Genomic DNA, 23,633 nt, shown 5'->3' with positions numbered 1-23,633 from the left:
GCAGGAGGATTTTCAGTTGGAAGGATCAGGTTGCGCTGGGCCTGCTTGCGCAGATGCACTGGAGCCACCCCAGTGAATCAATGGAACAACTTTGGTAACTGCTCCCTAATGTAAATGAAATGCTTCTCCATGTGGCTCTACATTTTAAGTTTACTCCTAACCAAAGCTAATTTGGGTAACAATAATTAGCTCCTTTTCTCTCAAATGTCAAACCGCAACATTTGCTCTTCTGTTTCTGTCGCCATAAAAAAAAAAAAAAATCCCTCCCAAACATTTAATGTACCTTTAGCAAAATACTTAAGATAAAACAAGATAAAACAAGATAAGAAAATGCTTCAAAACCACTGCAAGAGGCAGCAGAATGATCTCAGAGCCCAATTCTGTAAACATACCTTCTTTTTAATCACACACATCACTCCATTAATTTCAACAGGGCTATCAGCAGAAACAAACTGGTTCCCAGGTACTTAGAAGTTAGCAGGGATGGGCTATCTTAAAACAGATGAAGCTTGAGATTTAAGCACCTAACAAAAATACTTCACGCTTCAAAAAATACCTTCTGCATCCCTCAAGGCCATCTCCAGTAACCCACCCTCTGTGGAGTGTTCTCTTCCACTGAAAAATTCTTGGAGGCAGGAGCCTTCCTGATAGCAGAAGCATACACCCTCTTACTACTTCTTACCACAAGTGTGTTTCTATTCTAACAAGGGGCCTGTACAAGCAGGAGGTGAGCATCAGTTGGCAAAGGGAGAAGTAATACTGGCTTCTACTCCCTCCTGCTCTAACAGCTTGAAAAAGAGCAGGAAATTGTGCTGCCCTGCAAATTGCAAACCCTGTCCCCTGACTCCAGCCTGGGGGAAGCAGAAGAAATGTGACTCAGGTGGCTCCTGCATAGGTGGGTCCCATTCAGTTTCTCCTTATGCAGAGCTGGGGTGAAAGCAAAGGTTTAGACCAAAAATCATGGAGCAAGACCTTTTCCAGGCAGCACCTTGGGTGTCCTGTCAACCATAACACTGAAGCTTACTGCATACAGAGGACCTAGCAGCAGCCTGGACTGTCATTTGCAGAGGTATACCAAAACGAGAGGGTTGAAGGCTGATATATTTTGCTTGCAGCTGGCCAGGAGACTCAGAGTATTTGTACCAAGCATCACCTCCCTTTAAAAAATGCACATAACCTCTACCATCAGTTTCCTATTTGTATATCCATGGGAAAAGTCATACAGGGGTAGTAATTCATCTCCCATTTAGAGTTGTTATGTCCAGGCGTTGAGAGTGTACAGGTCATTTATGAGGATACAGCTCATTTGCAGACCATTTATTACACCCATCCATCTCTTGGCCTCTCCTTAGTGTTGCCAATACACAATAGCTGTTTTTCTAGTTCTATCAAGCTCCTCATTCCCAATGCATTTGAGCATCCCTGTGATATTAATGAACATATCCTCACAATGTTCCCATGAGGATATTATCACCATTTACAGAGGACTTGCCTATGGCTATACAATCTGTGGCAGACCTGGGAAGAAGACCAAGAAATCTGGTGTTTCAGCCCAGTGCAGTAACCACAGCACTCTTCCTCTTCTCCCTTTTATGAGCTGGACACCTGTTTGCTGGTTGAGGACCACCAAACAAAATATCACACGGCAATAAACTTTTACAGTCACAACAGACCTGAGCTGGATTTGAACCAACATCTTAGAGGTGCAAAAGCTTTATGTACAGCCCATTATTGGTCCCTTGAGCTAGGTATTGCTCTGGTGAATGGTTGGTTATCCACTATAAAGATGAGCTTGAGATGCCAACAGCCTCCAGAAGCAGGTATTTCTGAGTACTCTGAATTGTTTGAGTTCAGCAAAGAATTTACACGGTGAAGATGTGTGTCTGTATACGTGTGCGTGCATGTTCCTTTTTTTTTTTTCTTCTCAAGGAAACGTTAGCAATCAACCCTGAGGATATGAACTTAGTTTAAATGTCAGCTGAAAAACAGCTGCTGAAAAGAGATATGATCCATGAGCCAAAAAAGTGGAGCTGGGAGGAAGTTGAAATGAGAGATATTTAGTTTGCTAATGCTCCTGTATGAGGATAAAAGGGTGAGATATGGGGAATCTTCTCTGGCATGAGGTCCTGCAAAGTGTTCTGGAAGATTCGTGTTAGCAGAATATGATCTCCCCATATGGCAGGTTTGAAAAAGTGGTGAAAGAAGTCCAAGCATATGCAGCAGTGAGGTAACAGGGCCAGAAGGGTCAGGCACCTGTGACTTTCTAGCCACATTAAGTTTTTCAGAAGCTGCTTTTTGACTTAACGGGGTAGAGTTTTCCATCACATATGTGTAAAACATTTCATCCATTACAGGTTTCTTGGCTCTTCTAGATTGATTTTGTTCATGTGTGGGGAAATTTCAAGGAAACAAAACAACAACAAAAAAGCTTCTGAAACCCATTTCTTCTCCTGTTTCAAGATTTACCACTCATCCTGTTGAAGCATATGACATGTCTTGCATTTGAACGATCAATTTTTCAGTGCTGCATGTTGTTGTGTGTCTGAAGGCTGCTTAGCAGAATTAACAGCAGGGCTGCAGGAGCCTTCACTGGTCACTAGGCATCTTAGGTAGTGCTATAATAGAAAACCAGTAATAAATCACTGCCTTCTCTCCACTCTAAAACTTTACAGAGACAATGTGTGAACTCTAGCCACAGGCAGAAAAAATCCAACTGCCTATCCCTCCTCATATAAAAATGACTTAGAGCAGAATTTTCCCCAGATAGCTATAATCCACAAATAATCCTCACTTGCTACAACAAAAATGACAGAAAAAATATTCGCTGTTGCAACACAGCTGACTCCTTTACCTCCTAGTGTACTTGAGGACTGAGGGAAGGAGAGGATGTGGGGGCTCCAGGCAGCTATGTGGGGCTCAGAGCTTCCCACAGACCTTCAGTTTTTATTCAGGTTCAGGTCACCACCAAGGAGAGAATGAAAATGCAGCCTCTGAGGAGCCCAGTCAATCCAGATCTGGGATTATGCTTGAGGCCATTAAAATATGGTACTGCACTCTCCAGAGTGGGCCAGAATTTCTCATTTTCCACAAGTTCAGGTCAATTTTCAGGGTGACATATGACCAAGCACAAGCAGTGACAATAAAATACCCTAAAAAATAGGATGTCTGATTTCATAATGCATACATTACTACTGCAATAGGTGTAGGAAGGGAGGATCTGACACCAGTGATCCTTAATCCTAACCTCTTGAAATTCATTCCTATGTAAAAGTAAAGATAATGCCCATCCCCATTTTTCTGCCACTAGGGATTAAATAATCTTGTTGTGCCTATCCTCTGAGCTCATACATGATATTCCTGTCATCCAAAGGAGCTATCGTTACTATGGTCTCTTGGCACATCACTGCTTGCCCTCACCATGGTCACCGATCTGTATCTAGTTAGTCCATTTGCAATCCCCTTTCAAGGTAGAAAATGTTAAAAATTAATCTATTTGTTATGCAGCACTTCAGAAAACCAGTTATCAAGATTTCCACAGCCAAACAGCCAAAGCTACAAGACCAGAGTTCGCACCTAGCCCATCCTAAAGAGTCTCTCCAGCTAGACGAGGTGCAGGAAACACAAGCCAGACTTTATACATACTTTTGCCTCACCTTTTGAACTACCCTGAATGCACGAGTCCCTTAGTTTCAGGAACATGTTTGGAAAAAAGCTGCTGTTAAATGAAACGAACTCTCCTCTCGCCAACTCACTCCTCCATTTCTGGATGTGTTTTATCCTGAACCATGTCACAACATTGAGTGCCTTATCACACCACAAGAGATTCTTTCAGTTGGTCTAGGCAATTTTACAGGCATCAGAAGGGGTATGTTAATCTACTCACTTTCCCCTATCATGACTATGACCATTTTGCAGCAATACCACACACAGATCAAGGTCCTGGTACAAAATTCCCTTTGACACCAAACTTCATTACAGCTGATGGATGTTGGTTTTGTCTCCTTAGAGCCTTGGCAACAATAAACATCAGAGAGGACCTGTACCACAAATCACGCTCTCCATCAACGTCAGCACCTACCAGACATGCATCAGTGCAGGCTCTTCCCTGTAGAAAATACAAAGGGAAACATACAGACTGAATCTTCTTCGGGCATTAAGGTTTATTTGCTTATTACAGAATTAATCTCTCAGACACACGGTGTAATTTTTGGGGTGTCCTGTGCAGGGCAAGGAGTTGGACTTGATGATCCTGATGGTTTCCTTCTGACTCACTATGTTTTATGAGTCTGTGATTCTATGACTGGTGAGTTGAGATCACCCGCAAGCCCAGCAGCACCACAGGGAACCACCAGGCTGCTGAGGGAATGGGGTAAGCCTGCTGATACCCCACCCAGCACTTCACCCACAGAGCTGTCTCAACCTGGGGCTACAGGGCAGGCCAGAATTAAGGCCGTCCTCTGGCATTCGATGTTGTTTGTGACAACACCCGCAAAGCATCACAAGTGGATACTATCAAGGATTACTATTTGTGTATTAGTGAGTCACAATACGCCAGATTCATAAGAGCCAGATGTCACAGCTGACCCAGACAAGGCACTCAGACAGATCCCACGCGTTTCATGTGTCAGCCTTATATCCATTCATAAAACAGCTCCTTCCCAAAATATAAGTCTTGGGAAAATTTAAGATCATTGTGCAATTCTAAGTCAAGTTTCAGTCCATGTCTTGGGTTTATTTTTCCCCTTCTTTTTATTTTTTTTCAACAGTGGTTGAAAGAAAGGAGGGGCAGGAAATGATGTCCATCACAGAGGAGGATATAAAAAATGAAAAATATGGGTAGTCAGGCTTGGAAAAATAACTTTTCTTTCCTCCACTTTTCAAAATGTTACAGCTATAGAAACAATCTCCTGGACAAAGTTACACAGATGTTTTTTTCTTTCCGCCCCCCCCCCCCCCTTCTTTGGATGGAATGACTTTCTCAAGAGCACAGCTGAAAAATCTTTGGAAAAAAAAACACACACACAGTCTCAGGCGTTGGAGGTGTCTGGGGCTGAGGATTACAGAAGTTCAAATTGGCTCCCCCTGTCAAAATTACAGCTGCACAAAAGATGGTACAACGTATCAGCCCAGGGCTCAAAAGCACTTTTTCCGGTTCTCAAGAACCTTGAGAAAACGCAGCTGTGCTGTGCACAGCCAGGCTCTGCTGGCCCAGCCAGGGCCTACCCCTCCCACCTCCCCCACCCCCCCACCCTAAGACAATTTAGTAAGGATGCCAGCCTGCTAAAGGACATAATTAAAGAATACCTTCCTGTGTGCACTTGTGATTTAGTGATGATTTACTGCCAGGGCATACCCTTTGTGACTTCTTGTAATATGTTTTCTTAGTTTTCACACTTCCCTCTTAAGACTTGAAATTTAATATGTATTCCAACAGAGTTCTTGCTCCCTTGCCCCCCTGACTTGCTCTCCCTATCTTTCCAGCATATTATCTTTGTTCATTGCCCAGATGAAGTGAGCTGATTAAAATTTATGTGCATTGTCACTGAGGTGCTCTTTTAACTGTACAAATGTGTTACAATGCTGTAGCACTACTCAAGCCCACCCCACCAGGGTGACCCTGCTAATCTCAAACTGCAGCCCTTGTCAGGTGATGACTGCTGAGAGATCCCTTTACAAGCTGCACCACACCATGGTTTTGTGGCTCTGTGTGTGTGTGTTGGGTGTAAGGTTCCTGTGTGTTGTGCTTGCACAGCCTCCACCAGTCAAATGCAGGTGCAGCAGTTCAGGGGTCTATACATAGCATGGATATTCTCAGTGCAGTTTGCCAGATATTTTTGCCTACATGTTTTAAATGATACGTTTCCCCTTCTTCCCCCTAAAAAACAAAGAGAGTTAACTGGTTATGGGGAGCCAGCTACACACCTGGGTTAGCAAATCCTAAACAGATACACCCACATAACATGGTCTGATTGTTGTTCATGCTGCACATGCTGCTGTCTAAAGCACAAGAGCAACACAACCTCCTTCTAGCAAAGGCTCAATACTTTGGCTATAAATCATGTTAAGGTACTCAGATGCTATTAAGCAAATATAAACTATATTCTTCAATAGGAAAGGCAGGTAACTACTCATTTGAAATTCCCATTTTGATCTCTGGACAAATGGCAGCAGACCTGAGAACACAAAGTTCCTGCTGATCACTCACTAGCTGCTCAGAATTTTTAGTCTGATTGTCTTCTACAACTTCTGGTTTTGTACAGCAACTTTTAAAGGAAATCTCTGTGATTTGCAGATATGGAAGAACCTGTAAATTTTGGGTCCTTCCCCTGATGTTTGTATAGGTCCAAAAAATCCTTATTCCTCTAAACATTTTTCTTCTGAATTACTGACATTCCTTGTAATATAGTCTGCCAATAATTGATTAACTACTATTGTCTTCCTTCCTTCTCATTCAATAGTACCAATTATGCTGCTAAAAAATATTCACCCTCCTTCCCCACCCGTCTAATCACATTCTTCTCTTCAAATCCTGCTTTTGGCTTTTCTATACTCTCAGGAATTTTCTCATGCTTCCATGATAATCTCCCCTTCTTCATATATCCCTCTTCTCCTTTGTTTGTGTTGCCTGCCCACTTGCCTAAAATTGCTCTCCAAGATCCTTCTGGTGTCTTTCACACATTGTTCCTGCCATCAAGGTCTTCTTGACAATACAGACCTATTTCCTCTCTGTCTGAAGGTCATCCCCTTCTCAGTCTTACTTCTGGGACGTGTATCAGCCTGAAAACAGCTCATGTAAATCCTGCACAGCTAGAGAGGAATATTTCATATGTAAAATATTAGACATAAATCAGGTCATCTTCTATCTGTTATCAGGAATATGGCCTCAGGCTAGGTCATCTTCCTTATAACAGACACATTATCTGAACATAATTTCCTTTGAGATTTAAAATGCAGCCTTTGTAGCAGAATATCTCTCATTCAGTCCATGGTTAGTGGCAAAGCATAACCATACCCCTAGATACTCTGTGCCACCTTTGGTAAGGCACTTTATTTTTCACTCTAGTTTAACTCCCTCTGTAAAATAGATGAGAGTAGCTCTTCTCCAAGCCAGCACTGTTTGAGACATCTTATCAATGACCTTTATCTGTGTGGTCCATTCATAAATTCTTCAGAGACTTGGTATATCAAAGTACATTGCCAGGTACAATAAAACCTCCAGTCTCAGTCAATACTACTGTACCACATCTGTAACAAGAATTTAATGAAATTTAATTATTATTTCTCCAGTGCTCTGAGCATGGAAAACACTGCATTAGTGCCAACAAGGTGCTTTGTTTGCTTTTAGTCAGGGCTGCTCTGCAGCAGGAGTAGTAGTAAAATAAAAGAATAAATCATACATCAGGAATTGTTGTCAGATCCACTATTATTACTGTAGTCAACTGCATACAATTAAATATATTCAAAAATTTACAGCCTTTATTTTAAATTATATATTCTGGATTACTCTTGAAACATTCTCAAATTCATACCGTCGCATTTTACAGCAGCTATAGCATAAATTAAAGCATAGATTAAGTAGACTCCATAATGCAGAATTTTTGATCAGTGTTATGGAGAGCATATTGTACAAGGCATATGTTTTCTTTTTTTCCTCAAAAAAATTATTATACTGAATTCAAAAATCTTGGAAACACTTGGAAATGAAGGGGGATTTCTACTGCTGCTAGCTCATTTCAAAATGAAACATCAGCTGCCCCTTTTCCATATCATATTTCCCTCATTGCTTTCTTAGGAGATACAGGATTAAATCTGATGCTTACTGAATTTATATATTATTAACACTAGTTATACCCAGGGATGATGTCTACAGATTCCCCTATCATTTTTCTTCTAACTTCTGTGTATAAGTTCAGTTCTCATGGAAGCAGTGAGGAGAAAAATCTGATATCGCTGACTAAAGTCAATATAGTAGAAGCAGATGCTGTGTTAGCTTCTACTCAAAGCTTTGCCAGTACTCCTAATTTAGTTTCTTTTTTCCTCTCCTGTACCAAACGTTATCTCTTTCCTGACTAGCTCAGCAATTGTCTTTTGTTCCAACTTATGTAAGAGAGCTTTGTAATTTGCCAATTATCCTGTACAAACTAAAAGGACTTCTAAAAAAAAGCCTCTCCCCCCAAAAAAAGTAAACATGCTTGTGATCAAAATTTATGAAGGCCAAACATTTCACTTGTCTCCAAGACATGCTATCAGGCATGTCAAACAGAGGCATGCCAACAGTGGCATTCTAGTAGGGTTGTCCCCCCTTGTTTAGACCTATGTTGTCGTATGCATGGAGAAGACCTTTTGTAAGCTTAGTGGATGAAGCAGGGTAAGAGGCAGAAGTGCTAAATTCTATATTTATCTCTTCACCAATGCAAACCATGCTACTAGCATGCTGCTACACTTAGCATGTAGAAAAGTGCTACCAGATCAAATAAATCACATTTTATCTTGTTGTAAAGCTGTAGATGGTGACTTGTAGGCTCAGCGCTACTCTCCCTTTATATCCATTGCTTACACCATAACTGGGAATTCTACGTTGGCATTTTACAAGAATACTGAAATGTATGCCTCTTACACACCCTTAACTGCTGCACACTTCCTTCTATCTTGTTTCCAGTGTCACATAATTTGGCAAGCTAATCACTTCCAGTAAACAAGGCAGAGATGTAGGAGGAAACAAGTGGCATGTGATCACACAGAGCCTATGTTAATGTGTATATTCATGGTATACATGTGGACAAATAAGCAGGAGAGGCTGCTTAAATGTTCTACTTTGTTTAGCTACCCAGATCCAAACAGCATCAAATCTAAGTCATGTTAATTCTCAGGATTCATTTAGGGAAAGACAACATAGCACCTGCCCACTGTCAATTCCTGAGGAGACTAGCACTAGACGTGCTTTTGCTAGCATTATCCTGATAGGGATTATGGACACAAAACCAAATTATCTCCAGTCAGCTTCTCTTTAGTAACCACCCGCGTGAACACTATCAACACTTTATAGATGTGTTATAGCTTATTCTTCTTTCCCTTGGTAGTAAACACCTCAGCCTTGAATTATCTCACCACTGTTTACACAAGGGCAGTTACACACTGGATATGTGGAAGGCTCTTATGGAAGCCTTCTCTATTTGGAAAACACAGCTAACAGATTTTAAATCTATAAGAGAAAGCATAACTTCAACTTTGATTGAATAAAAAAGAAATTCAACATTAATAGTTGTGTGTGTGCACACTCAACTAAGCCTCTTAGTCACTCATGTGGGAATATTATCTTCTTGGCCAGCTCCAGTTGGGATAAAGCAAGCCCACTATTTTATTGGTTCCTTGTGGTATTATCTGTGTGGTTTTTCACACCTTCTTGTAAAAGGGCATTGTTCCTATCAAAGATGACATGCTGCTAATGTGGCTTGGTATTGTATAGTCATTACAGCGTTCTGAAAAATATTAAAATCCAAAAATAGACAAAGCCACTAGAATATACAACAATGCTCTTGGTAACAGAGGTTTGAATACTCTTTGTCTGTAGGACCTTCACAGAACTGGCAGGTACCATAAGCCTCACCCTAAGCAGACTACCCCAAAGCTTAACTTTTGAAAGACAGATCACAGCAACAAAAGAACCTTTCATCTTCAATGTGCCTCTGTGTTTTATCTTCCAGCACTACCACAAAGATCTTCTGTTAATAACATTAAAGAGAAGTTGGAAAATGGAATCTTCAGGAATTTACTTATTAGAAGATTTTTAAACAGGAAAGTTTAATTCTCATTGGCTCTTATTCCTGTAGACTGTGCTAATACAGCTCCCTCCCTGCTGCTTACCACAGCTAAGACTGCATCAATATGCCTATTATAGATGTCATATTTCCAGTACTTACAGCTCAGCTGTTGGTATTTTCCTTTGGACTAGCCATGGAAATTCAAGCCTGTAACCCAAAAGCATGTATAAATGCTCCATTTACTCACAGACAACCTCTCCTGCCAGCTATTTAAACAGAAAGCTTTAGGAACAACAGCTAAAAGTGAGTCCCTACAATAGTGGCTTTAACCACCTGTTACTGCAGGCAATTTCCAACTATAATCCTAAATGTGACAATAGATCAGGGTACAATATGGTCTGTTACAATTTTGAGCTTTCAAAAATTGCTGTTTAGTGGTAGAGTTTTAAAATACCTTCGATCACATCAGCACATGATAGCCTACAACAGTTCCAAAGGAGAGTGGCAGGAAAACAGCCTTTGACTCAAAAGCTCTCAGATTAATTTGTGCTGTGGTCACACATGTAGCCACAGCAAATTCACAGTGGTCACGGCTGCCAGACACACAACAGAGTTATAAAAAGTGAGCTTTTACACGGTGGTTGCACACAAAGTCCCTGGTGGCTGCATCTGGAAATTGCTGGTTTAACAAATACAACCTTTTAAGAGACTGGGAGCATCAGTTCCTCTTTTGATTCAAAACCAAATTCACTTGGACAAGTCATCTTAGCTTGCCATTCTTGCTTAACTTGCCAGTTCCTCCCTCAACACAGCACCTCCCTGTGTTCTGTAGGGTGGGCTTTTTCCATTAGTGACTGGAATTGGTACTAAACTAAATTGCCTAAACACTGCACAAGCATATTTAGGAAAAGAAGAGATGCCTTTGGAGTTAAACATTTACCAGCTTTGCACCAGTTTTTCCACTCTTCATTTGTCAGTTCTTTGCAACATCAGGGCTTGTATGAAAAGCACAGTTCTTAGCTGAATCCAAAGCCAGTTCCACTCAAGAATAGATAGTGCAAGCTTTCTAAGAGGACCTCACAGATGTAGTTCAGCACTGACCTTCATATCCCTCCCTGTAGATGGAAAAATAAAGAGATAAATCACAGCAGTGTGTAACTGGCAACACTTTGGCACCCACCTCAAAAACATTGTGAGTCCCAGAACTGATGCTTAAGAGGCTACTTTAATCCATTAAATACATGTTCTCAAATGACCTTTTACTACTGGAAAACTCACCAAATAAAAAAAAAAGTGACCCATGCCTACTCAGTTCTGGACCTTGTCATTGTGACTCTCACTATAATGGCATTTAATGCCATTTAATACTAAATGTTGTAACAGAGTTTATTAAAGTCACTTTTCCAGGACTGAGCCATCAATGCATTTCAGTAGTTGCCTTTTCTCATAGAACATATTATCTCCAAAAATGCAAAGTATTCTCCTCTTCCAGTAACAGATGGTCCTGCAACATTAGAGAACTGAATCTTATCAATAACACTCTCAGCTACACAGGAAAAAAAAGAAAGCTTCCTGAGCTACAGTGTAAAGTACCATTTACTGCCACAAGGGAATGTCTGGAAATGCCAGAGCTCCTAGAGCATGCTGGTTTAAAACAGGAGATACAAGATCCTGGGGGGGCAATTCATGGCAACTTTCCAACCTATGGAATTTTTCCATGGGGAGAAAGGGAGGAAGAAGGAATGTGATTGTGAGTTTAAAAGCAGTGTTGTAATCTGAAGGAAAGATAGGGTTTGGCTGATGGTGGCTGATGGCCTTTCCCTTGGAGTGGCATAACTGCAGAAGCACTCCTGTGTTGCTGGGAATCCAGCAAGGGTACAGCTTGAGTGCATGATAACAAAAAAACACTGGAGAAGCAGCAAAGACTCTGATAAATGAAGGAACTGCTTTTCCCAGCTGTCCCCTTATGAAGGTGCTTGTAATTTCCTTCTAAAAAGGGAAAAATGAGAGGAAGAGAAGGAGGAATGGGACTCTTTCCCATTAAAATCCTTCCCTAGGCTGCCAACTACACACCCACACTCTAACTTCCTATTTAACACCCTCCATGGCTGGGTGGATGAAGAACACAGCACAGGAAACCCAGGGCCCTTAGCAGCATGTTGTCTGAATGGACCACCAAAGCTCTAACCCAACGTGTGCCTGCCTTTGCACTGACCCTTGCAGAGGGCAGTAGTCATAGAGATGGCACTGTAAAAAATGCAATGTTAACCTCAGTACCAGGAATATGGTTACTATTAGTAGGATTTTACCCTCTCTTGTACTTCACAGACCAAAGACACTTCCTTTCTCTTTGAAGCAAGAGCCCTTCCTCCTGTCCTTCTTCCACACACACATCCTTGCTTTAACCCTTCTCACAGAAAAAGGGAAAGAAAAGGCACTAGACACTGTCAAATGAGACAGAAAATGTGGGGAGTTTTCTTCTCATGGGAAAGAGCTAGCATTTTTCAGCTAGCCCAAATATGTTCTATCAAATATCCTAGTTATAGTTGAACTTTTTAGAAGTAAACATTTTCTTTCAAGCAGATATTCTAAACTGAGTTTGCTGTCTTTCAAAATCAAGTACTATCAGAATTATGGTATACAACTTTTCAATATTCCTACACTTGAGAAAAATCAAGTTCCTGTTGGCCTGCTCTCTCCTACTACCCTTCAAGTTCTTTTTCTCTGACAGAAAAGTAGCTTAGTTAAAGTTCTGCAATTTTTCTTTCATTTTGATACTTGTATTTCTTTTATGTAGATGGTTTCAAACCACACCTGTTTTTAGTAACCTTCTCCAGTAAAAATAATGCTTATGCCTAAACTGAATCTAAAATGGAAGAAGGCTGCCTGTGGAAAATCTCTTCTTGGTCTTATAAAAAACAGAAACATCATGTTCTTGGTTTGCTCTAGATTAGTCCCCCAGCTCTAAGTGCACAACCCTGTACTGAGTACAGCTGAAGCCTAATTTTAGGCACCTGATCCTCACAATCTAATCCAAACTGCAGCTCTCAGTTAGTTGCCTGGAGTTCCTATTTTATGGATGGAGAGACTTGTGCCAGCGTTGAATTTACCATAACCCACATGGTAAGAAAAAAGACACAAAAATTGGTTGCGTCCACTATTTGTTGCATTTGACTTTATGAAGGGGAGTGTAAAGACCGACCTGGACAGGTAGGGAGCCTGCAAGGTGCATTAGCAAGTGAGAAGCTCTCAAATGACATGGATCTCTAGGATGAAAGAGAAAGACAGGGATCAGGGTGTGAAGAAGCACCTTCTTGTGACTGCCTAACACTTGCTGCTACTAGGAAAATCACCATGTTGGCTAGAAGCAACAACCAACCTTGTGAGATATTGTTCAGAGGAGACGTGCGTAAACTTTTAAAAATTTCGATTCTGATATCACTACTTTATTCTCTTTTTAATTAAAAAAAAAAGCTTTTATTTCAATCAAGTTTAGGGTTGATTTTTCAGTTTTGGTTAGTTGTTTTTTTTTTTTTTTTTTTAATTTAAAAATCCTTTGTTCACATTGGGGAAGTCAGCACTGGGAAGAAGTCTAGCCTTGGCCAGCAAAAGCTACCAGTATGCAATCAGTAGGAAATGGTAAAGAATGGGAATGGTTTTTTAAATTTTTCCAACTTCACATGATGTAGGTTCTTTGTTCACAAGCCTGAGTCCTGCCTTGGACTGCTCCCTTATTTCTTAAAATACTCTTGCTGATAATACTGTTTTTCATGCACCAGAAACTAGTAAGAAATTAACGGGCATAAGGAAGACCCAAGTTAACTTTCCACCTTGATATAAGAATGGGGACTCCATCCATTTATAGGAGGCTGTATTCTGATCTTTGCCAGTATCCAACAACGAAAGATCTTAAGATATCTTCAAAACCAGAGGGAAGAAGGTACTTTATTACAAATCAGAATTAAAACCACTAATTAAAGCCTGAAGAGGGAGAATTCATGTTATCCCCAGTCATTTAGCTTCCAGCTGCACTTTTAAGTAGGAATAAATGCATGCAAACTGAGCTTACCAACTCTGCTCATACATGAATATCAGCCCACTTCCAGTCACAAAACACATAAATTTGTTCCCTTTTAATTTACTGCCGTATCACTGGAGATATCTGTGAATCCTACTTTGATGATTGCTCCCACTAGCAGTGCATATGGCCTTGACTCCTAACTCTAGGCAGAGTCAATAGGGCTAAGGTGCTTAAAAATTAGAGGTCCCTTGATGGTTTTAGCTCTTAGCACTCAGATGCACAGTTAAACCCTGGCAGCTCTGAGGATTTAGACATCCCTGATGATATACAGAAAAAAATTTGCTATTAAAAGTTTCTCAAAGATAGTTGAGATTGAGCAGTTATTGTCTGGAAGGTGCTCAGATAGTCCAGAGAAGAAGCAGTCAAAATTTGGTTATTAAACATGTTATACTAAGAATTAAATCTCTCTAGATTTGAGAACAAACAGCTTGGCTCAGTTGTGGGGTGTTGGAGACTTTTAAACTTTATAGAGCAATTTTTCCTTCTGGATGTTTTTCCTACATATTTAATCTAACTAATTTTCCTGTTATGATTGTGCTCAGATTGCTCTTGGTAATGTACATAGTAATTAAACTCATTAGTAGCATATACTGCATATAGAGGCTTTTCTTTTCTATCTGCTGTATATCAACAGTACATACATTTGTCTTAGGTCTTAATCCAGTCAAATGTGTGAGAAAATATGTAAGTATAGGTTTTAGTGTCCACAATCCTGTTAACATTTATACCTACATATAAATTTGTGTTGTCCTTCCAAAACAACAGATGGAGTTGATAAAATAAAAGCAGTCTCAAAAAAAAAAATCCAAAAATCACCGCAACCCCTTTCCTTTTCAGCCACTAAATATCTTCAGCATAGTAATGAAAAGTACTTAAAATACTTTCAGTAGTGCTTCAGTAGTTAATGCACTTATCTATCCTTAACTTAAGGATATGGCATCATATTTCCTTTAAAACAATCCTTTCAGGCCCATGCTCTCGGTGAATGATACAGTGCTAAACTGTACTGCTGCTGCAGCTGCTAAACAACCATGTGAAAACAAGAATAAAAAGGTGGTTCAGTTGCAATCCTGGGTAGCTCGCGCTGTCAGGCACCCTCCCATGCAATATAAAGTACACAGCTTTGGTCAACCCACTGAAGGTGGTTTTCCCAGTTTCTCTGTGTTGAAGCCCTCATTTATTCACCTTCACAGAACCAATGCTGCTCTGTACCTTAACAGGTCTTCTAAGACACTGATTATATGAGTTATCAGGAGAATGGTGACAGGGAGAAATATGTGTGTAGGAAGATTCTATTAAGGCACATGAAAAAAGTTGCTAAAATTCAGGAGGGGAAAAAAGGACAGATGGATTTTTTTTAGCAAATACTGTTGCTTCACATCTCCTTGGCTCCATAAGGGAAAACATTTTCTACTAAAAATAGTAGCTGGACTGAAAAGGTACCAATCTATATGAGGGTATAAAATGAGGTGTGAATTATTGAAAAAGGCAACTCAAACTGTGTTTGCCAGAAAACAGCATATCATACCAGAAGGACAAGGGTTCATCTGGTGGTAAATACAAGGTACATGCCTTGGGAAAAAGATCTGAACAGCAGAATACCTAAATTATGAGGTCAAAAGCTGGCAGCTGCACCTTCAACCACCTACTGGGCACAAAAATATTGGTATAGTATTTCCATTTACTGCTTAGAGCTCTACTTGGTTTTGAGGTTTTTTTGGTAGGTTGTGGTTTGTTGTTGTTTTTTTTTTTTTGTTTTGTTTTGTTTTTTTTTAATGGGATTTTTTGTTTCTTTTTGTAAACAACCCTCTTTAACCTTTTTACTCTCTTCCTGTTCCCAGGCCAGTTGAAGCACTGTCTTCTGGCCAGCAGACTTCTGTCTGAGGAGGATCTACATGGGTAGATATACAAAGAAGCAAGCACACACACCAAACCAGGTAGATATAGCATCTAAACATGCCATAGAGCTATGCATGTATGCTGCTCTTGTGACAACCTTGGTGTCTACCTTTTATGCATTAATCTATCTCCTCTGGCACTGGGACTGAGTTTAGTGTGGCTTTGCCTTGGTTGGGTGCTTCTAAATTTTGATGAACTGTGTTTCAGACCCACAGATGAGCCATTTGTAAGTATGCTATGTAGACCCAAATGCCCAAGGGTAGGAACATATCTAAGCTCTTGCATAATTTCAATAGAATATGTAGACAGAAAAGCACTGCTTATTAAGATGTTCTATTTTATATATCACCTGTGGAAATGCAAGGAGTTACTCTCAGGTATCAGGAGCAGCCAAGACTTTGGCTGGGTACCATTTTGAAAATAGCTTCCTTCAGGTCAAAATTTAGCCAATGAAATTAATACACTTCCTTGAAAAGCCAAAACCTCTGCTAGCATCAGTAGAGAGAGAACCACACAGTTGCCCCAGAGCTAGTAGTAGCTGCAATGGATGGGCATACAGGCAACTGGCAAGTGAATGTTATACATACTGCTGCCTGTGGTTCTGAGAGAATTAAAAGCATTTGCTGTGATGACATTTTCATTAACAAGTTTCCACTTTACTCACAAGGGAATATAAACCAGTTGTCTTCACTGGAAGAATCGTATCGTGCGATCGGGAAAACATTGGAAAGGAATAGACATAACATGGATGAATTTAATTTTAGAAAAGTTACATAAAGACTGTGGGATATTCATGGGAGAGGCTATTCAGATTCTTTCCTCTTCTTGAAAGGAAAAGTCTCCCTGTGGTGTAGGTTTAAGGCTCTGGAGTGGGCACACGTTTATTTCCAGTTTCTTTAATGTAATTGATACAACAGACTCAGAGAAAGAAGACTGTAATGCGAGACAGGCAGTGGTGATGAAGAAGGCAGTAATGATCCAGTGAGAGACCTATTAGTGCCTGACTGTGTCACAGAGAGAGGCAAGTGGGGTACCAGTTGTCACAAAGCTGAGAACAGAGCAAGGGAAGGGTGACCTGCAGCAAAACTAGTCTGTGTACTGGGGGAAAAAGATATTGAAAGCTTGATGAGCAACATGTCTTGAAGTGAAGGCGTGTTAATATTTTTGAAATAGTTGCTTTAAAAGAAGGTTTTCAATAGAAAAAAAAGCAATCAATTGTTAATCACAGATTAATTTTCATCTCTTTTCTCTAAGGATTTTCATAAACAAAAGAGATTAATTTCTAATTCCTTAGCAGAAGAATTCCATAATGTTCATTTTCTTTGTCTAGAAGCTGACACTGAAAATAGATGCTTTAGCCCTCCCCACTTGCTCCAAGGCTAGAGAGAGCGAGGAACATGATGTGTCTTATGAGAGCATTCTGACTAATGCAAAGCTGCAAGGTGCATTCACGAAATCTGCTTACTCTGGAGGTTGCATTTAAAAACCAACAACAAAAACAAAAAAAAAAAAAACAAAAAAAAAAAACCACACAAAAAGAAGCAACATATAAAAAAGATGAGAAATATGAGGGAGAGTTTTTCCCTTGGGGGTGGTCTGACTAAGAAATGACTAAGAGCTCTAAATGAGAAATTACAGTAAGCAAAAGAGCATCTTGAGGTATCTGCAAGCAATTGGCGTAAGTGTAACTTTTAGTTAGGCCGATGACTAACATGCACATCACTAAGCACTTTGTATGGCATGGCTTTTCAGGTCAGCTCGTGGTGTGTAGGCTCACACTCTGGAAATCTCCATGAAAACTACAAAGGTAATGAAGGATGTGCAGGCGGAGGAAGCACTAAAAGTTCAGGAGTAGAATAATAGGGAGTGATGGTGATATAAATCTAATTGGGTTGTATTATACACTGCTGTCCCATAGAGGCAAGTTCACATACTTTGAAAGGATAGCAGACTTCCATAGCAGACTTCAATAAAATTCAGAGCTCTCACAAGATATTGCAGACCTGGGAGAGATAATGCACGGTGTGCTTGTGTTTCAGGCTATTGTGTTTGATTTATGAATCTGAAGGGATGGCTTGCACTAAGGCAATTGTCCCCATGGTTTATATGAGTTCAGTACCAAACTAAATATGCTTTTAGTTATGGATTTACCATATCATTTCTTCATTCATCTCAATCAAACTGATAGGTTGTGTAATACATATTGTTCCTTGTTTGTAGTGTGTTTAAACCTAGTACAAGAGGGAAATGAAGACTATCATTTCAGTTGTTTACAACCAAGACTGACTGTGAAACAGAAACACAGACCCCCAACTTCTTCTCATGGCATACTTTGGTGCAGGAAGATATATTAGAAAGGAGACATTATTTTCCTGATACCTCCATCGTCATTGGAACACTATTTCATGTGTCCATATATTTTGAAAGGACCAGACCTAGATTTTACACAACAGTGCAAAACACTGCCTAAAACTGAGATTGTAAAACAAATTATGTAGAACTTCAAATTGCACTTTAAGAACTCCACTGGCTAGTTGAATGAAGAGGTTGTTTATTATTATTATTATTATTATTAATTATGATGATGATGTATTCTTTGCCTCCTGTTGACATAGCAAAGGTATCACTCAAGACATGAGTCTGGGGAGTCACAAAAAAAACATAAGGCTGAGCAAAGTAGGTTACCTATTGCAACTTATTCCTAATCTATCATACCTCACCAACATCCCTGTGCAATTATTAGTACACAAATTCATCATCTGTGTCAAGCATGAAATTGGCACAACTGAGTATGATGTCTCACATTCGCATTTCTTCTTCATTTTTAAGCCTACTTAAAGTGTCCTTTTTATTGAGGGTTGGAAGTAACGAGTATATTTTAAAGGATAGCCTTAACTAACCCCTTAAGTAATGAGCATGTTTTGAAAGATGGCCTCAACGAATGACTGCAGAACAGCAGGAGTCAGGACTGAGAATCAGGCAAAAAATATCCATTGCCATGTCTAAGTGAGCAAAAAAAGTTTGTATTTTAGGTAGACTAAAAGGTAGACTGAAGATGCCCCTGTGGTCTAAAACCCCGCAGCTCAGAACTCAGGATCAGGAGACCTAATATGTGGAGTTGTAATTCTTATTTTGACCATGCTGTTGAACAGGAGCAATAGCTGAGGACTCTCAGGGTCATGCCATTCAATAAAAAGAGCAGCAGGAAAACAAACCACCTTCCTTAGACAGGATAAATATTATTTTCTCATTTGTTCGTGCAAAATGTTGCATGTTTTTTGTAAGTATGCAGATTCCAGTGGAAGGGCTTCTTTAAGTAGCAAAGTGTTGAAGTGCTTCATCCATACAGAAAAAATTAGCCTTTCACTTGTGATGATAATCCTTACATTCACTCCCCTCTGTCTGTTGTCTATTTATATTATAAACTCTTAAAGAACAGGGACTACTCTTTTCCACATATGTATGCAACATCCCTCATAGTTCATCTCCCATTTCAAATGGCACCTTCAATTCTAAATACAACTAAGCAATAGGAAATTTAAGAACTGTTCTGCAGATGCAAATGATTACTAAGGCCAGTCAGGGACAGAATGAGAAACAGAAATCAGGATTTTCCACTCATTTAATTCACAGATTCATACACTTTCCAAGGAAAAGAGCAAGATGTCTTTTGGCAGTATGGCTTTGAGCATATTCTTTAATCTCCAAATAAAAAAAAATAGTGTTTTGACAAAGTTCAACCAAGAAAATAAAAATAAAACCTATAAAACTGTCTCAAGTTTGTGGATACTGTGAGCCTACTAAATGGCTGTTGAAATGACTGTAAGTCTCTCCAGTGATTTCTCTAAACTCTCAGCAAGAACCTTAGTGAACTCAAAGCCAGAGAGAGACTGGGAAGTTGGGGGGAACCTTTTTGGTACATGCATCTTGCTCTACCTTCCTGCACACAGATGAAAGAGGGTTCAAGATAAAACAGAAGGGAAGCTCCCTCCTGTTATTTTATTTAACAGTCAGAGGAATCTGAGAAACATTCTTGTATGAAATAAATCCTATCCTCACTTACACCCATGCAAATGAAAGCAGCATTTGGCTGCAAGACAAGTGTATTTCTTAACTATTTTGAGTGCCATATGCTATATGAGTGCCATATGTTAGCATTTCTTAACTATATATAGCCATTTCAAATGGTACACTGAGTTAAAGGAGAGAGCACTGCCCTGATCTCCCCTTCACCTCTCCCACCTCTCTTCAGATCTTCCCTCTCCCCCTTCCTTCCTTTTCTCTTCCTTCTGCACTCCTCTCTGCCTACACTCAGCTTCCTTCATCACACTTCCTACTATTTTTTATTTTAAAAAATCCCCCGAAATTAAAAACAAAAAATAACCCCCCTCAAAAAAAAAAAAACCTAAAAAAAAAACAAAAAAAAAAAAAAAACAAAAAAAAAAACCACAGAAACCCAAAACTCCAGGATTTTGTATTTCTAAAAAAACTCCTCCACCCTCCCATCTGACATCTGGTTCTATTCTCCTCCCTCCCTTCCTCCATAAGGCATACAGCATGGGTTCCCATCTTGGCAATGCCAGGGGCATGTACCACACCTGTGGTAAGGGTAGTAGCTAAGAGGAAAGTACAGTCAGTGATCCTACAACCCTCCACCCCATCATCTCAGCCACTACTCTCCTCGCACTCCCTGCTCCCTGCCACTCTCCATCTCTTCAGGACCTCTAGATTTCTTCACTTTTTTGAGCAGTTGGCTGAAAGCACCTGCTACCTTTCAGGGCTGGTTCGGCAGGTATATTTCTCCTGGCTACAATATTATATTTTATTTTAAACCTCCTTTATTTCTTTCCCTTTCTTGGCTGGCACTAGGAACTAGTGGCCCCCCACTTTCAAAACACAATGAGTAGGACAGCCTGACTCTGGCATAAAACACTTAAAGTTTGAACACTATATGCTGCAGGTTAAACAGCTTCCACCACACACCTGTGTGGCCTGGCACTCGGCAAAAGAAGAGAAAAACCACCTCTAAGGTGTCTCCCTGGCCCCCCATCTGTATCACCCTTTTTCACAGTCTGGCAATCATAAAGGTACTGGAGAGGCATTTTCTCTTCCTGAAAAGCACATGGTATAAAAGTAGACATGAACAGGCAGTATCCAGAGATTGACACGACATAGAAACAGCTACACTACATAGAAACACACCCGAGCATAAGAGGTGAAGGATGAACCTGTACCTGAGAAGGACTTAGAAAAAAAACTCCACAGAATCTGCCTGTCTGCAAAGAAAAATTTGAGATTTTTCCTCAGACTGTGGTTTAACATAAGCTCACCTATTTATCCTGTTGCTTTCTTTTCAATTTGGTTGTGGTTATTAATAATGGGAGATATTTTGATTGCTGCAGTTGAACAAACACTTGAAAACGTTTGTTCCTTCTAATCCACATCTCCACAAATCTATCCTTGGAAGCATTGTGGTAAAAAAGGAAGTAAATGTTCACAATACAAGGGAAAAGCCAGGCCTACCATGTTACAAACGTTCCTTCACAACCCATGCCAAGTAAAGCAGAGAACAGCAAGTATCCCAAGAAAGGAATATGAAGGCAGGGTAAAATTCAAGTTGGTACACACAATCAGCACAAAATTATTTCAAAATTTATGCTTTTCTTAGCATAGGTCAAGATCAGTGTGATTCAAAGTATACATAGTTTTTTGCACCACATGGGAATAAATGTCCCTGTTTCTACATGAAATATTTGCAGGCTGCTGATGTCCTCCAGGACCTCTCAACCCCTGATGGCAAATGTGAGGCCACCTAAACAGGCTGAAGCAATAGCTCTGCTCCAGCATTCTAACTCAGGTTCTTGCTGACACCAGAGCCCTCCTTCACTCTCAGGAGCTGGAGCCCTTGATGAAAAAAATATTCTCTATGAGCAGCAGTTCTGGGAAGAGGGAAAACACCACAATATGTTGGAACCCAAATTGGATTGGTCTCCCTTTAAATGACCCAAATGATTTGTATAATACACCATAGACCAAGAACACTCACCTGAATATCACATTCTATTGAGGTTTAACTTAAATTCATACCTTTCAAGGAATTATATTACATTACATGTAGCTCATTCATTTTCAAAAAAATTACAACTTATGATTTGCATGTTTTATTGCCTTATAATTATAATCCAACAGTGCCATCCACTGCTTCTCCAAATAAAATTTGCTTACAGTTTCTTCCTGAAGTTTTCTTTCATAAGTCACGGCACTATAACCGAACAGTTTGTGTATACATATAAAGCATATACGACTGTATGGCCAGATGTGGGGATAAAAAATTTAAAGAGCAAAATCAAAATTGTAATCTGGTGATGTTCATAAGGGATTACCAGAACTGTCAAACAAAACCTTTCTGGGCTGTAGATAACACCACATTGCATAGTTGGAAAAACCGTGCTCCCAAGTCATACAGAGAAAGCTGTGTACATAATTGTATAATACTTCTTGAAGTCAATCCAATAAAATAACACCTTTCAACTCAAACTTTCCCCAAATATAATCATTGAGCCTAAGGGAACAGAACACCCCATGCTGAGAAACACCAAGTAATTCTTGCTGATTCTTTGGGATTTCTGCTTTGGCTTACAGTGGCCATCACTCCAAAGAACCATTATTTCAACAGTGCAATCTTCTGATATGTCCTGTGATAGCTGGGCCTCAAGACCTCTTCAATCATGTGAAGATTGATAAAGATGCATTGAAGAAAGTGTCAAGAATGTTCTCAGGACACCACTAATGGCATTGCCTTTCTAGCAGGAAATTGTAAAAAACATAGCTTGAGTTCAATCAAAGCATCGTTATTTTCTCATATTTTGTATGTGCCTTCATGTCATATATCAGATGTTGTACATCCATGTGTATACACACATACACATCTGCATAGCTAAATATGCAAGCACCCACACAAACACCAATTTCATGTTCTTCCACAGACACCTATAACTATACAAAGTAGCATTTAGGTATATGCATTTTAAATAGTTCTTAAAATTTTGCTTCTAGCTCTGTATTTGGGATCTCTAGTTAGTACCTTTTCCTTTTGTCAAACCAACACAAACTAAAAGCTTATGTAAATGGCCAACTGAACATTTCTCTTTTCTGAAAAATCATTATCATGTGGGCCTACTAATGTTTTCACGGTAGGACATAAAAGAAGCTACAAGTCAAGCATTCAGTGAATCAAAAAATCCAGCAAGTGACCTACAAGATCATTCTTAGATAGCAAAAGGCATGATTTCTTTCATTTTATGTTCAAGCTGGATCTGAATTTGGGGGCCACTAAGAAATGCTGCATTAAGCAGTAATTCTGTCTCTGCCATGAAAACTTGATGCTATACTAACACAGTTAAACACAATTCACAGAAGGAAGTTTCCAAATCAGTGGGCAACTAGATTGAAAACAAGCAACAAAAAAATACTACAATTAAGGTTTTTCTGTTGTACTGCATGAAACCTCCCAGGCAGGGAACTACATCTGGAAATTAATCAGCAGCCTTAGTGTCAATAAAAGACAACTATTACATATGCGTTTACCAACTTTGCAAGGATGTACATTGACCAACACAACTTACCAGCTACTTACAAGTGATTACAAGTGATCTATTGACCACCTAAACAGAGATGAAACCAAAGCCGACATCGTTGTATATCTCCATTACACTCCTTGACACCAAGAAGCAGGATGAAAATATACTTTTTAATTTAGTTTGCTAACCCATTTCCTAACAAAATACAGTAATTATCTACACTTTAAATTATCCTCAGAAAGCAAATCATGACCAGAAAGGACTTACCAAATCTTGTCCCAGGGGATGAGAAAGAACTTCTGGGTGTGTGCA

Source organism: Anomalospiza imberbis, chromosome 1 (genome assembly GCF_031753505.1).
Source record: "Anomalospiza imberbis isolate Cuckoo-Finch-1a 21T00152 chromosome 1, ASM3175350v1, whole genome shotgun sequence".
In the NCBI taxonomy this organism is placed as follows: Eukaryota; Metazoa; Chordata; class Aves; order Passeriformes; family Viduidae; genus Anomalospiza; species Anomalospiza imberbis.
The sequence above is the reverse complement of the archived record's forward strand: the minus strand, read 5'-3'. Positions refer to the sequence as shown.